The sequence below is a fragment of the Macrobrachium nipponense genome, chromosome 31 (assembly GCF_015104395.2).
Source record: "Macrobrachium nipponense isolate FS-2020 chromosome 31, ASM1510439v2, whole genome shotgun sequence".
NCBI lineage: Eukaryota > Metazoa > Arthropoda > Malacostraca > Decapoda > Palaemonidae > Macrobrachium > Macrobrachium nipponense.
This window is the reverse complement of record NC_061093.1, coordinates 16,158,772-16,173,615: the sequence shown is the minus strand read 5'-3', so window position 1 is coordinate 16,173,615 and position 14,844 is coordinate 16,158,772. Positions and strand designations below refer to the sequence as shown.

The following is a 14,844-nucleotide window of genomic DNA, read 5'->3' as shown; positions in this document are numbered from 1 at the left end:
TTATGCGTTTCAGTGAGAAGTAAGAAGGCGAACGTCGCCTGAACTCGTGTCCGTCTTTCCACCAAGAAATACGTAAGAGAAGTCATAGTAGCAGGAAGCTTTTGAGAGCGGACGCCCGGGACGCTCGGATGGACTCCAGGCGCGCGCGGGTGCACGCCAAAGTTGCGCGCCAGTTGGGACGGCCAATGTGCGCGCCATAGTGGACGCCGAGGCGCGCTCCAGGTGGACGCCGAGCGCGCTCCAGTGGACGCGAGCGTGCACCAGCGCACGCCAGGTGTGTCGCCTGGCTGAACGTTTCTGTTGAACTCTTCAAGCTCTTGTTTCAGATATGGGCCTAAAGAATGTTTATCTCTACCTCCGGTGATACCTTCTACCTCACCTGCAAAGAATGTGAAGTAGGCAGTGCTTCGGAGGAAGTTTAAAGTGAACAGACAACTTCTTCTTCGAAACCCAGCAAGACATCGGGTTTCGTGGATTCAAGAGGTCTCTGTCAATTAATATTGCTTTTCGCATAGGTGGATGGAGTTAAGGAAAGCTCAAGGGAAGATCTCGTTTGCTCTACCATACCGCAACCTTTGCCATTCTGCCAATAAATTTAAGTTGCCACTACCGCAGTCAAAGACTTTGCGATAAGGCAGTTACGGGTTATGTAAGGCTCGATGTCCTGCACGTCAGGACTCTCGGCAACGTTCAGTGGGATTCTTGCAAAGGCACTCATCAAAAGGACGCTCTTCAGGAAAGCGCAGACAGGACTTCCTTTGCCATACTGCCAATAAATTTTAAGCTTTAGCAGGCATTAGTTGTGATACGGGAGAGGAAGCTGGTTGGAGAGTTTCTTCCTCTTGCCCAGGATAATTTTGCAAGCTTTTTAGCCCATCTGAAAGGGTTTTTCAGATGATAGATTTTGTTAGTTTCTAGTCGGGACTACGCTGCCGAATTGAACATCGTCGTTCTACCTGCCGTAAGCCCAGTCTCTAACAGGATTCTTGCCCCTTCCTCGTTTGAGACGTGAATCGAAAAAATTAAATGCTTGACTCCCTGGATTACGTTTTGTCAATTCAGTGACTTTCCCCCATTGACAATATACTTTTCGTTTGTCAAGTAAGTGGGTATCCCCTCATTGACAAAATATCTCTTTGTCCCGTAAATGGGTTAGTTCTCATTGACAAACATCTCATTAACTTGATATTGCGTAAGCGAATAAGCTCTTATTGACAAGATTCGGAAGAGCTCTCATTCGTCATTCGCAGACTCGTACAAGAAATAGACTTGTAGACTACGTCAATGAACGCTTATGTCCAGTAACATAAGAAGCTTGAGCTGACTGCTTCGATTCTCTTAAGTTTTGTTCATGAAACTTGCCTGTCAGATATGTATGTAGCTGTATTTCCGAATTCAGCTATATATATGTCTGCCAGGTAAGTATGAACAAACTTTATTGTGATATAATTTCATATTTTGCCTTGCGTTTATTTACTTCTGGTTGGTTCAAGTCATATACTCTTGCTGTAGTTACCTCTTCGGATGGCAACCGAGAGGTCTATTGTCTATTTTAAGGACATTTAATCGTTACTCCCTGCAGCCTTCCAGGAGTTTCCGATTTATCTTTTACCGTTGTATGGTAGTGTTCTGACGACACAAACGCATCTATATATTTAGCGTTTTCTGTTTCGCTTAAATATACCAGCTTGAGAGTCTTTCTGCTCAAAAATAACGGACCTATTTCTTCGTAGAATAGGGCGGGTAGCTGGCAACCCAGACATAAAGTTAAGAGACGACGTTCGTAAGCTGCTGGCTGCTGCTGTCACGCTGTGTCTGTCCCTCCAGTCCAACCGAGCCAGTAACAGATCGGGCGCTGTCATGCGCGGTGGGTTACGTCTCTCTCTTGCGGGATTGACTGACTAACCGTATCTCTGTGCTGGCGGTTACTGTCTCTCCTGCGGGATTGACTGACGTAACCGATCTCTTGTGCTGGCGGTTACGTCTCTCCTGCGGGATTGACTGACTAACTGTATCTCTGCCCTACAATCACGGACTTTAGCCTAAGATTGAGGGGATTTCTTACGTGAATGAATAAACGTTGCATTCGTTTTTGCCTTATATGTTCAACAGAGTTATCTCTTAATCCTTTCGGTGCTCGTTACCGCACGGTATAGAACTACGAGTCTACCGCAACATTGCACTTTTATATGCTCTCCTGCTTTAGGCGAAGCGGCAGCCTTATTAGGGAAGTAAGCATACTCGGGGAGGGAATGGATGAGCTTGCTGGGGACCATTTCCTTCCTGAAGAAGTTTGTTTCCCCGCAATAGACTGCAATTCAGACCACAGTTTTCTCCTACCGGGAAACTGAAATATTATTCAAGATCTAGGAATGATTCTGAACATCTCTCAGTGCGTTTATCACCTGAGGTGATAGAAAGAAGGTGCCGGACATCTGGATAGGGTTTCAGATGTCTTGGATCTTAATCTGAAAGAAGTAAAAGCGATTCGGTAGTCCCTCCAGTCCTCGTAACGAGTTTTGGGAACCAGTGGTCCAGATCAACTCTGATATTCCACAGCTCTCTCATATCTTAAGAAGTATCTTCTCGGTCCCTGTTCGAGTTTACGAGAAAGCCTATTATAACAACAGGTGTAGAATGTAACGATCCTCTAGAGGTTCGTTACAGGATTGCAAAAGTCCGTACGAATCGTCTAGATCGACGGCAGCAACTATTGACTTCCGAGTGGAATCTTTCTTTAGAAGTAAGTTGAGAGTTGTGGAGACTTTAGGGACGCCCTTTCATTCTTCTCTTCGATATGTTGAGGACGAAGAGGCTTCTTCTTTTCTGCTCCCTTATTCTCGATCCGGGATCGGTACCATTAAACGCCATCCTATGATATTGAAACGGGGATGGATATTTTAGTCTCTTTTCCCCTTTTTTCAATCTCTTAGGAAATGTCATAAGAGGATTTATGACGTCACAGGGAGCGACAATGACGCTGATCGCCCCATGTTGGCCTTCAGGATCCTGGATTCACAGAGGTCACATTACTTCCTAGGTTACCTTTCCAAGCCGGACCTTTTCCGAGAGCAGTCGTACTACTCTAACTCGAAAGGTACCTATAACTACCTATATACATCTCCGCTCTGAGTCTGACTAACGTTCAGGCTATCAAGATGTGACAGGAATAAGATTACCGTCTTCCATTTCCGTCTGAAGAATGGGATAAGCTGGCAGTCACAACTATTAAAGAATACGCAAATATGTTGTTGACGGCCTTTGGGCTCAGAGATTTGTGCGTCTGTCAAACAACAAAGCCCTTCACGATCTTTGAGTTCTGTGGAATCTCGAACCTCGCTCATCATCTACTTTTTGTCTCACTGTTTTTCTCGGAGTCAGGGCACTCGTGCGAGATCAGGCGACATATAGTAGCCCTGAGTTTCTTGTTGACGAAGTCGGTTGCATTTATACACCCCCGATGATCGTGTAATGGTGTAACATGAGACCAGGTTGGACTGCAGGCTTCCTTCGGGACTGAATCGCCTTTTTGCTTCCTCTGCATCCTTTCTCCTGCTACCAAGCTCGAGTCAGGAGTTGAATTCGCTGACGACGTTGGGTTGCGTTGATACACCCCCAAGGTTTGCTTAGATTGAATCGCCCAGGCAGTCCAGACACTCATCCTTCAGCGAAGAATAGTGCCTTATGGTCTTCAGGGTACAGCCTTGCTGTCCTTGATTCGTCTGACTGGTCAAACTGGTCGGTCACCTGACTTTAGTACAGACGGACTGACTTGGTGCCATTGTCCCAGATCGGAAGCTTTCAATATGGAACTTAGACGTAGTCTGAAGTTCTTGATGTCAAAGCATTCGAACCTCTCCTACCTGTTAACTTCTTGCATGTGATCAGGAAGGCCTTCTTCTAACCACCCTAGATACGACAAAGAGGGTTAGTGAGATTTTAAGCCATCGTCACAAGTTTTGGCTTTAGAGAACACAAGGCGGTGTGCTCTCTAACCCTTCCGTTGTGGCCTAAGAATGGTAACCCGTTTTGTCCTTGGGACCAGGAGCTTGGAAGCAAGGATGGCACAAGTTAGTGGGCAGGAGCCAGAGAGAGTCCTGTGCCCTGTCGGGTCTCTCAAGTTTTATCTACATAAAACTCAAGAAAGTCGAAGTCATTCGGGCAATCTGCAGTGTTCCGAAAAAGACCTGACTTGCCCATATCGAAGAACACCCTGGCTTTAGTGTTTCAAGGCAGTTGCTTTCAAAAATGCCCTTCCTTCATTGTGTTTGCACAAAGATTTGGAAATCTTTTTTATCCTGAATGCTCGACGGGTTGAGGGTGCGCTGCCTCGGAAGCATTTCAACAGAGCATGGCTCGCAGCAACATCCCTGTGTTACCAATGTTTTAGCGAAGCAACTCTGTGTTCACTTCACACTCCCTGCGAGATGTGAAGATGGCATATGAGATCTGCTGCTCGCTAGGGCCATACGTGTCTGCAGACACAATCTTGGGGGCAAGAAGTACCAGTCATCCTATCCTGTAGAAAATGGTTTAGGAAGAGCTCTTAATTTAGTTGTTGAGTCGCCGACAACGGCGACTTCTTAACTCTTAAGCCTTAGTTAACACACCTTAACTTTGGCTAGGTTGGTCAGGTGGTGATATATATTTTATATATATATATATTTTTTTTATTTACTTCTTAGCCCTCATGGTATGGTCAATATGGTCTAGTCACGTCGTGGTCTCGCCCCTGTGACAGATCATCTGGAGTGCACCAGCTATATAGGTCTCTACCTCGCTGGCAACTTCTAGTAGCACAAGCAGACTACGTGGCAGTAACCACGAAGCCAGCTATGCTAACAGGTGGAACCAAGATGTAAATCATCTGCATGCATTTGTTTCCCAAAAAATCCCCCTTCTATTCTGTCCCTTCCACCTCCAAAGGTGGGATTCAGCTATATATATATCTGACAGGTAAGTTTCATGAACAAAATGATATTGTATGATACAATAAAGTTTGTTCATACTTACCTGGCAGATATATATAATCAAGTACCACCCACCTCCCTCAGGGACAGTGAAAGTAAAAATTATGATAGGGAAAATGGGAATTTTTTGGTTCCTGATACCCGCCTCCCAGCGGCGGGAATGGGTACTAACCACCTGGCCGACCACTGCGTGGTGTGTTTCGGAAGTTTTTAAAAGATTCTGTCGGTATCTTCCAGAAAATACAAGCTATATAATAGTATCTGCCATGGTAAGTTATGAACAAACTTTATTGTATCATAACAATATCATTTTAGTGGGTTTTATTTTTAACTAACAAAATAGGAGGTTTTAAGCATTTTCGTGGCGATTCCAACTGTCCACGGGTTCTAATATTTCTTTTTTGGGGGGGGGGGGGGGGGGGTTTGGGGGGGTTGGGGGTTACGCATCCTCGAGAATACCGGGGGACCATTTCATATTGTTTCTTTTTTTTTTTTTTTTTTTTTCCTCCCTTCATATTACATTTTACCACTTTTTTTCTTTTTTCAGGTTTGAGCAGTTTTATGATGAGCTGTAAGGTTGTGGTGGTGGTGCTGGAGGTTGGTTGTGGAGAAACCATGGGCTTGTGTTTGTGTGGCGTGGTTGCCAGTGACCAAGGACATGCCGAGTATCCATGAGACAATTGAGTCTGATGAGAGCTTTTCTTCTCTCTCTGACCTAGATCAAGATGACGAAACTGAGAACCATGACCAACAGCCGAGCCTCAGCACTACTACCACTGTTTCCCAACAGTGAAGAGGTCGAGCTAGTCCCCCAACACAAAAGAATAAGAAGAACAGTGAAAAACGTGTCAAGGGAGCTCCTCGGAGCTCCCCCGTTTCTTCTCATCACCGTAGGAGCCTCCCCCGGTCTCTATCACCTCGTGAGTCCCTCGGTCTACTGGTTGAATACTTATGACGTCAGTTCAGAGAATTTTCATTTTCAGCCGGAGGCAGGAGAGATCACAGACAGCCCTGGGTCAAAGCCCTGTTATCAGTCCCCAGGTTTAACAGGAACCCTCAACAGCGTGCTTTGACCAAGCCGGCAAGGCCAAGTCCAAGGGTGAGTCCAAGTGCTTACACTTCAAACCTGAGCAGGAGCCCCTCGTACGGTTCTCGAACAAGTCCTTTAAGACCTCCTCCAAGAGAACCCTTACATAGTGAAGGAGAAGTTGAGACATCTCCCACAGCTTCACTCCACACCCCTCTCACCAGTGCCCGCCCCTTGGTCCCATACCCTGTGGCCATGTCCCCAGATCGTCGTAGCTTAGATGCTCGAAGTGAGTATTATCATAGAGATCCTTACCATCATTCACGTACGCCTCAGAACTGACCGAGATCATTCTCGTGTCCGTAAAAAGGAACACAAAAAGGAAAAGAAAAGGAAGCATGAAAAGAAAGAAACGTAAATCGTAATGCGTGGCTCGCGTAGTCCCATATTACTAAAGAAAAAGAAAAAGAAAAATAAGCATAAATCTAGAAGTGGAAGTCCAGAATTTGAAGAAGATGGTGCCATTGTTGATGGCAGTGTAGTTGAGTTTCCGATTGATGAAATTACTGAAAGACCCTTCTTGTGTAAAAAAACTGTTTCCCGTGTCCCTAGTCATGATCCAAGATCTGTTGGGTTGTACCGTCAAGAGTTAGAAGTCGTGGTGAGGAACCAAGTCCTGTTACCTCTAATGAAGAGGAACCTAATCTTACGCCTCTCATCCTCAGCCTTTGCCTGAAGCAAATCATGCTCGTAGTGGTGAGTTAAGAAGAACTCCACCATCCCACACACCTCATACGTCACAGCATCGAACTAGAGAACGTACACCACCTCATAGATCACCTCATACACCAAGCCCCCCTCGACATCGTAGTGCCCGTCATACAACTCCACCACCTCCTCAGCCTATGTTTCCGTCAAAGAGCTATGATCGATCCGGTAGGGGCCATCATATAAGTCCTCGCAGACCAGTAACACCACCTCTTCCAGCCCAGAGGCGTGGTAACATGACCCCACCTTCAAGAGGTTCTCCAAGGCGAGGGTCACATCGTGCTCATACACCACCTGCGCCTCAGTATAACCGGAAAAGGTCACGTACTCGAAGCCCCGTGACATACATTGACATCCCAGAAACTCCTCCTCACAGTAGCAGATATTATGCAGCATCCACATCTAGCAAAGAGGAGAAAAAGAAGAAAAGAAGGGACAAGGACAGGGATTATCATTCGCATGGACGAAGGAGTAGGACCAGAAGTCAGAGTAGAAGTCGTAGTGTGAGTAGAGGACACTCTCCAAGGTATGTGGGATCAAATTTATGCCTTGTCTGCATTAACAAATGCTCTTCATAATGTTTGATGAAAATTGGCATGAACTTGTTTTGATGTTAGTGCTTTAACCTCTTGCATGAAAATTGAACAGTTTGGGTTGTGGTGGAACCTATACATTTGAAGTAATACATTGCTCTCTTCAGATGAAGTTTGTACAAACTTTTAATTAATAGGGATGGCTTTCCTCATCATTGATGACAGTTTGTTAGCCAGATGATATTAAATTTCCACTGGGTAGGCTATGTTTGTATTAGTCAGGAACTATTTTCTAAATGTTGACATTGCATGCATCAAATCATCATGAATTTAAGGTTTGTTCATAAATGGAAGTGGTGAGGTTATTTAATAGTAGAGAGAGACTAATACCTTGAAGAAATATTTCAGTGTTCAGCTGACTGTTGTGAGTTTTTGAGCAGTAAAGTTACTTTATATGATGTTGAAAGGAGAGTTGCTAGTAAGAAAGATTTCAGACACAATAATGATATGAAATTTGGTAAAGGCAGAACAATTTCAGACTATCTTCACTATGAACTTTCAAGTAATAGTGTGTCTGAGTAGGTATTTTTATTAAAAGCTAGTGGCTGGTGCATTAGTGCACACTTTGTTGGATCAATTTAAGCCTTGTTATTTTTTAAAACTTGCTGAACTGATGATAATGCTCAAGAAGCACTGATATAGTAGATGTTCCTGGTTATGAATACTTGAATAACATGAAATTATGAATTACAGTAGTATGCTCAGTGACAGTGAAGAGATTGCTCTTGTTATTACTGGATGTGATTTTGTTCATAGAAAAAAAAAAAAAGCCATTGCATTTTGAATCTTGAGGCAGACTTGCCAAAGTGTAAATGGTCATAAAGCAGATTATGTTTATGAAGTAGTTGGGCAAGGAATAGTGTTGAAAAGGGGTTTGAGGCCTGCAGTATATAATTAATTTCTTTCTTGTTCTGTACTGAGCTTTTTTTTTATATACATATATATATATATATATATATATATATTACATATATATATATATATAATATCTATATAAGATATATATCTATATATATATATATATAACTAATATATATATATATATATATATATATATATATACATCATTACATACATACATACATACATACATACATACATACATACATACATACATACATACTTGAAGCAGTAAAACATAAGTGGTGAAACTTGTGCTGGAATAGGAGAGCAAATGACAATATTTTTTGCTGTAAAGAAAAACTATAATTTCTGTAATAATTTATTATGTTTGATTTTTAATTATTTTACTGCACAGTTAATTGGCAACATTTAAGCTAGGGTGATATTAGTATGCTTGCCTGTAGCAGGCTGTATGGAAAACAAATGAACATGAATTCTAGACACTATGTACTTCATAGAGATTACTTCTCTAAATAATTTGCCTCAAGCTTGTGACACATTTAAAGTAAAATTTTCAGCTCAGATATTTCAAAACCCTTGTGTCAACCTGTTATCGGGGAAAATTTCTTCATTCAGATATACGTATACCTAATCGTTAAATGATACATGGTACATGTGAATTGGTTTTCCACCACCTTAGTTTATCTTTCATTATTCTGCATCTATTCAAAGTCTTTATTAACTATATTTAATGAATAGAATAAGTGCTCTAAGGCTTTTTTTTGGATTAAGCAAAGCATAGTTTAACCCTCATTTGCATGCTTTTGGTAAGATGGCTTAAATTTGCAAATGTTATATATGTATGTAGGGGAAATTGGTCTACATATTCTGCACTAACTAACCTGCCTTTTACTAACATGGTTTTGGGTAGCTTTTAATATGTGCTAGAGTAACAACTGCTACACCATTTGCCTAGCCTGCCTTATGCAAGCATGCTCTTGACAGCTGTAACATTGTTGCTCATTGGCTTTTATTAACTGATCTATTGGTGATTAAGATTTCCTCTTAACAATCCCAAGCTACTTTTGTTTTTTGTCCTCAATTTTCTGTCGTTTCCCTCTGCCATCCTGTGTTTGTTTGTTTGTTTTTTTTTTTTTTTTTTTTTTTTTTTATATATTTACTATTTGCTGTTTTTGGTACCATTAAGACCTTTATACATGATTGTATGAATGAATCTACCAAGTGTTAAAGTAAGCTTATATCTGTACCATTAGGTGCGATCAGCATAATAAAATTAAGATAAAAAGTAACGCTTGGCTAACTCGCTAGGACTGTGGTCTCTGTAATCACCTTTTTGTTTGGTCCGATACTAATACAAACCCTCTGGTCCTTTAACAATAGGAGGTAACTAGCGGCAGCTGGGTTGGACGGTCGTAAGCTTCGAACAAGGGGAGAACGGTAGTTAACTGCTTGTCCGAATCGTGCGCTGCGCCCGAGAGGTGAAGAACCACTTTTGCTTTCGGCCTGCGGGGGTTCGTGAAGGACGTGATTCGTCATCGCTCCTCTGCCCGTTTCATCGTCGTTCTGGCTTTGTTTTATATTGTTGTTTTCTACTAATGGTTTTGTTTGTTTGGATCTTGAAAATGAAACTGTAAGTACTACTGTTTTCATTTCATTACTTAATTATGAAATCAACATGGAGCTATCGCCGTAGAGGCGGCGATTTCCGCTCTTTTCATGAAATTGAATTTGAATTATGTCTCGGTGCCGAGGGCGGGCGGGGCTCGCTCTCCGCCCGAGTCAGTATTTTGGGCGAAAGTGTGTAAATTGAAAGATGTAAGTACTCTTTTTCATTATATTTTTATTTTTGCCCTGTGCGTTCGTTGCCGAGAGCTTGATTGCGCTCGCACGAGCCTCTTATTTTGTATGAATAGAATGCAATGAAAGTGGATTCGCAATGCAGTTTCTTTTCATTTTTCCATTTATTAATTGCATCAAATTTAATTTTGGATCAATTTCCGCTCTTACCCGGGAATTAATCCTTACGATTTATTGCTGTGAAAGTGAAAATCGCAAGTGCAGTATTGTCATTTTCATATATATATATGATAGCATCATATTATATGGATCAAGTTTCCGCTCTTACCGGGAATTGATCTTCCCCCTTTAAGTTCTATGAAGTGAATCGCAAGTGCAGTATTCTGTTTCATTTTCATATTACTTTCACTGCTGTGTGCGGGGGCTAGGGGAAAGCGAAGGCATTCTGCAGGAAGTCGTCGGAAAGCTTCTCCCGCGACTCCCTTGGTATCCGATTCTTCGTCTTCTTTCCTGCCCCCCGCTCAGCTTCCTCGTATTTTGTATTTGGGGTCTTCCTTCCGTTCGTTGGGGTGGGCATGTCTCCCCCCCGTGCGTGAGGGAACCCCTCTTACTAAAAATCTGTCTGTGCTACCGCAGGTGCTACATCCGTGGGAGAACGACCTGGACAGGTATGGGCCACTGCGGCTGCAGGGCGTGCCTAGCATCCACGATCTGCTGCAGCGTCTAGCGAGGTCGGGGTGGGGCGGTGACCTTGGAGCGGTCTCCACTACAATCTTCACGCCGCTTATGCTGCTTCCCCCCGCTGGTCTACACTCCCATGCTGTGTCGGTGACGCCGTCTGCCGCTTCTAGGGCCGGTCGCCGCCGTACCGAGGAGGGTAGCCGCCGCGGCCGTGTTTTTCCTTGTGTTGCCTGCCCAGACTTCCGCTGTTCCAGCAGCTCGCCCCTGGACCGGCCGCCAGTACCAGGTTCCCGCTGGCTGCCGATGATTCTACTGCGATGGCTGGGCCCTGCCGTACTGTCGCTGATGTGGTTCCCGCTACTGGCTTAGCTGTCCCTTCTGTGTTTACCGTTGCCGCTGTTCCTGCCGCTCCTGAGCTGGTTGCTGTTCCTGTCGCTCCTGGTTCCTGCGCCTGTCCATGCTGCTCCTGCCCATGGTGTGTCTTCCCCAGTCCCAGGTCCTTCCGGACAGGTGCAGTCGGGCCGTGTTGCTTCGGCAATAGGCCCGACTCCGGCCTGGATGGAGGACCTGACGACTGTCCTGCGTGAGCTGACGAAGAAGAGGAAGGTGTCATCTTCGTCTTCGTCTGCTGCTGCCTCTTCCCCTTCGACTTCTAAGGCCCATAAGCCGAAGAAGAAGAAGGCTGCCTCCCCCCCCCTAAGAAGTCTCCTTCGGGAACTTCTAAGGGCCCGTCCCACCTCGGTGGGACGGGGGGTCCTTCTGCTGGTCCTCCTGCTCCTTCGGGAGCGGGGCCCGTCTCCCCTTCTGTAAGGAAGAGATAGACGGGGACCAGAGGAGTATCGGTTAGCTCTGGTACTTCCTCGCCTGGTGCTAGCGGCGATGCCGCTACGCCAGGTTTCCGGCTCGGTCTCTCGTTCGTGGGAGATCCCGACGTGTATCGCTCTGCCCTCGGGAGACCGTGCAGCCAAAGTTTCGGCGCCAGAGTTCGCTCGGCGCCAAGACCACGGCACGGAGCAGAAGGCTGGCGAGAACCGCTCAGGTGACTCTTGCCAGGCCAGCGACCAGCTGGTAACCGGGGTTTTCCCCCTAAGAAGACTCCTTCGGGAACTTCGAAGGGCTCGTCACACTCCGGTGTGACTTTGGGGGGTTCTTCTGCTGGTGGCCTCCTGTTCCTTCGGGAACGGGGCCCGTCTCCCCTTTCTGAGAAGAAGAAGAGACGGGGACCAAGGGTGTGCTGGCTACCGCTGGTACACCCTCGCCTGGTCTTGGCAGCTCTGCTGTTAAGCCAGGTACCGGCTCGGTTTCTAGTCCGCGAGAAGTTCCGAGTGTACGGTCTCCTTCGGGTGACCGTGCAGCCAAAGTTAAGACGCCTGAGTTCGCTCAGCGCATGACCAAGGCACGGAGCAGAAGACTGTCGAGAGCCGCTCAGGTGGACTCTCGCCAGGCCAGCGGCCGCTCTCGTAGCGACCAGCCGGTACCTCTCGGGTGGACGTGACGGTCTCTGACCGGCCACAGGTTGAGGCTGGGAAGAGGTCCCCCAGGTCCCCTCGACCGACGGTACCAGCGGTTTTGACGTGCCGCGAGGACGCTCCACGGTCTCACAACCGCGAAAGCGAGCTCTGCAGGTCACCTGACCGCCGCTCCCACAGGGACCGGGCGGATACGGTGACCAGCAGCAGCTCGTCTGACGCACGGGACCGGGGTCGACGTGCTCAGTCGAGCCGCTCGCCACATGTGAGCGGCACGGCCATGGCCTGCAGATCGATCCCCACCGCAGGTTGGTGATCGGCTGCAGCCCCCCACGTACGCTGGTCCTGCCAGCGAGCGGGGGGTGAGCGTCAGGTCTGTCTCTCCACTACCGTCAACTTCCTCGGGCTACACCGGGAAGAGCGAGGTAGCTAGGAGTGATCGTGAGAGGTGCGCCGCTCACGATCCCGTCACGACACCGCACTTGCCAGGTATTGTCTTAGAACCAACCAGGACGTACGCGCAAGTGATGGAGGCAACCGTCAGGGATCTGTTGCTGCGTCCTTCTTCTGAAGGAGGAGGGTCTGGGAGCTGCTCTTGTTGGAGGGACTGGACGGTCCTACTCCTCAAGACGCTGTAACTTCCGAGATTCAGAGTAACTTTGCCCAGGTTATTGCACTGATTCGTCAGCACAACGACCTGGGAAGGATCGCCGCTCCCACCAGCCGAGAGCCCATGTCTCTGCCTCGAGTCGTTTTGGGGCCCGAGAGGGAACCCAAACCGACGGTGGGTTTGCCGCGATCGGAGCTTGCCGATTCTGTCTTGAACCAGAGTCTCTCGTCTCCGGACAAGAAGGCTCTCTCAGTTCTGGCCGGTCGATCAAGCTACTTCCACCTCCTCTACTGCGACAGCGGCGTTTCTACGTGTCTTCGGACACCGTATTTTGTTTATACTCTTCGGTCCTCCTGAGAGGTTTCGACCTCGACGGACTGGAATGAGTCGGAGGACACGGTATCCGGCTCTCTCCTGTCAGGTGTCGATCAGCCCCACCAGACGACGTTCACAGTGGCGGCAGACCCTTACCTACAGTGAGAGTTCGTAACCCTCCTCGGGAAAACGTTTTCTCCTGACGATACGTTTTCCCAGACTCTGAGAGGCCATCGCAGCAAGGCGATGGCTGCTCCTACTCTTCTCCAACTGCTAGTTCCACTGGGAAGGCGAGCGAGTATCCAATTCCTCCCCCATTCCCTCTCTCCTTACGGCTACGAGGGAAAGGGGAGGGATCCTACAGGAGATTTCTCTGTAGGATTCCACGTTGGGGACTGCGCTACCGCGGGGACCTTCGGGTCCTACCTGACGTAAAGCCCCGGTCGTTGAGGAGGGGATCCTGCCCCATTCTCGATTTCTCTACGGGGGAATCGAGAAGGACCACCAGCCGATATCGTTTGACGAATTCGGGGGAAGTTTCGCAGACTGCTTAGAATTCTACGGAATTTCTAGCGCATTCAGAGTGTTAGAGTTTCTTACGATCTCCAAACACTTAGGCGAGACCACGGTCCAAAGTGAGCGAGACGAGAATCCCCGATATGTTACACGATAATCGGGAAACCTCGCCTATGCTCGAATTCCTGGAATTTTCTAGCATTAGGAAGAAGACTGCTGCTGAAAGAAGACTATCTCACAATAGGCGACCAACCTGGAATAGAGAAGAACGGACGGGAATATCCAGTTTGGCTTGAACTATCGTCTTAGTATTCTGTTCACCATTGAAGCTTTCCTTCGAGGAAGACTTCTTCACTCTCTTTGATAGAGACCGAAGGTGGTCGATCTCCAATCCTTATTTTGTTTTCTTGAAGGAAAGAATTAGGATGGAGATCGTTGTTCAGAATCCTACAAATATACTACGTATATTAACCTCGCGACATGATTCTGCTAAGCAGTTGAATGGTCCGAGGGGTAGGCGCATATCCTGGTTATTCTACGGATTGCGACTTAGACGAAAAGTATTCTAATTGAACTGCAACTCGGGTTGCCTGCAACCTCCCAGGAGTTTCCAGTTTCAATTTTATATACTTATGGTGTGGTCACAACAACACCATTTAAGCTTTTATATTTACCGAAATTCGTTTCGCATAAATATAATTGCTCGAGCATATCTTTTTATGCTCGGTGGTTCTAGCCGAACGCATTCCTTCGTGGAAAGGATTACTTGGCAACTCAGGATGACGAGTCAGCGACAGCTATGCGTATTGAATTGCCCGAGGCATTTCAGTACCAGCTGCCGCTTTGAGATGGACGGTTGGTTATGTCTTTCTCACCTGCTTTGATTGAATACCAACCGTATCTCTGCCCAACAATCACGGACTTAAGTCTGATTAACGGGGATTCTCGCATACATGATGACCATCTACTGCTGTGACGGCTAGTATTCATCGTCTTCGGTATTGCGAGAATTTTTAAACAGAGATATCTATTCGACTCTCATCTTTCTGTTTTTACCGCACGGTAAACAGAATTCTGTAATAGTCTCTTGCTGCATCGTATCTCGATAATGCGAATGATTTTTGCGGAATCTGAGTTTGTCCTCAAAATATCTTTTATTCGGAGGTGTGCAATTGTTCATTGTTCACCCCGGATTAGCAGATGTATTGAAAGACATCGCCTACTCCCACACCTG

The 14,844-nt window shown here is 46.4% G+C and overlaps 1 pseudogene; it reads left to right on the top strand.

Annotated features, from left to right (window-relative positions):
• Positions 1-14,844, top strand: part of LOC135206647 (cyclin-dependent kinase 12-like) — a 193,077-nt pseudogene that overhangs the window by 19,955 nt on the left and 158,278 nt on the right.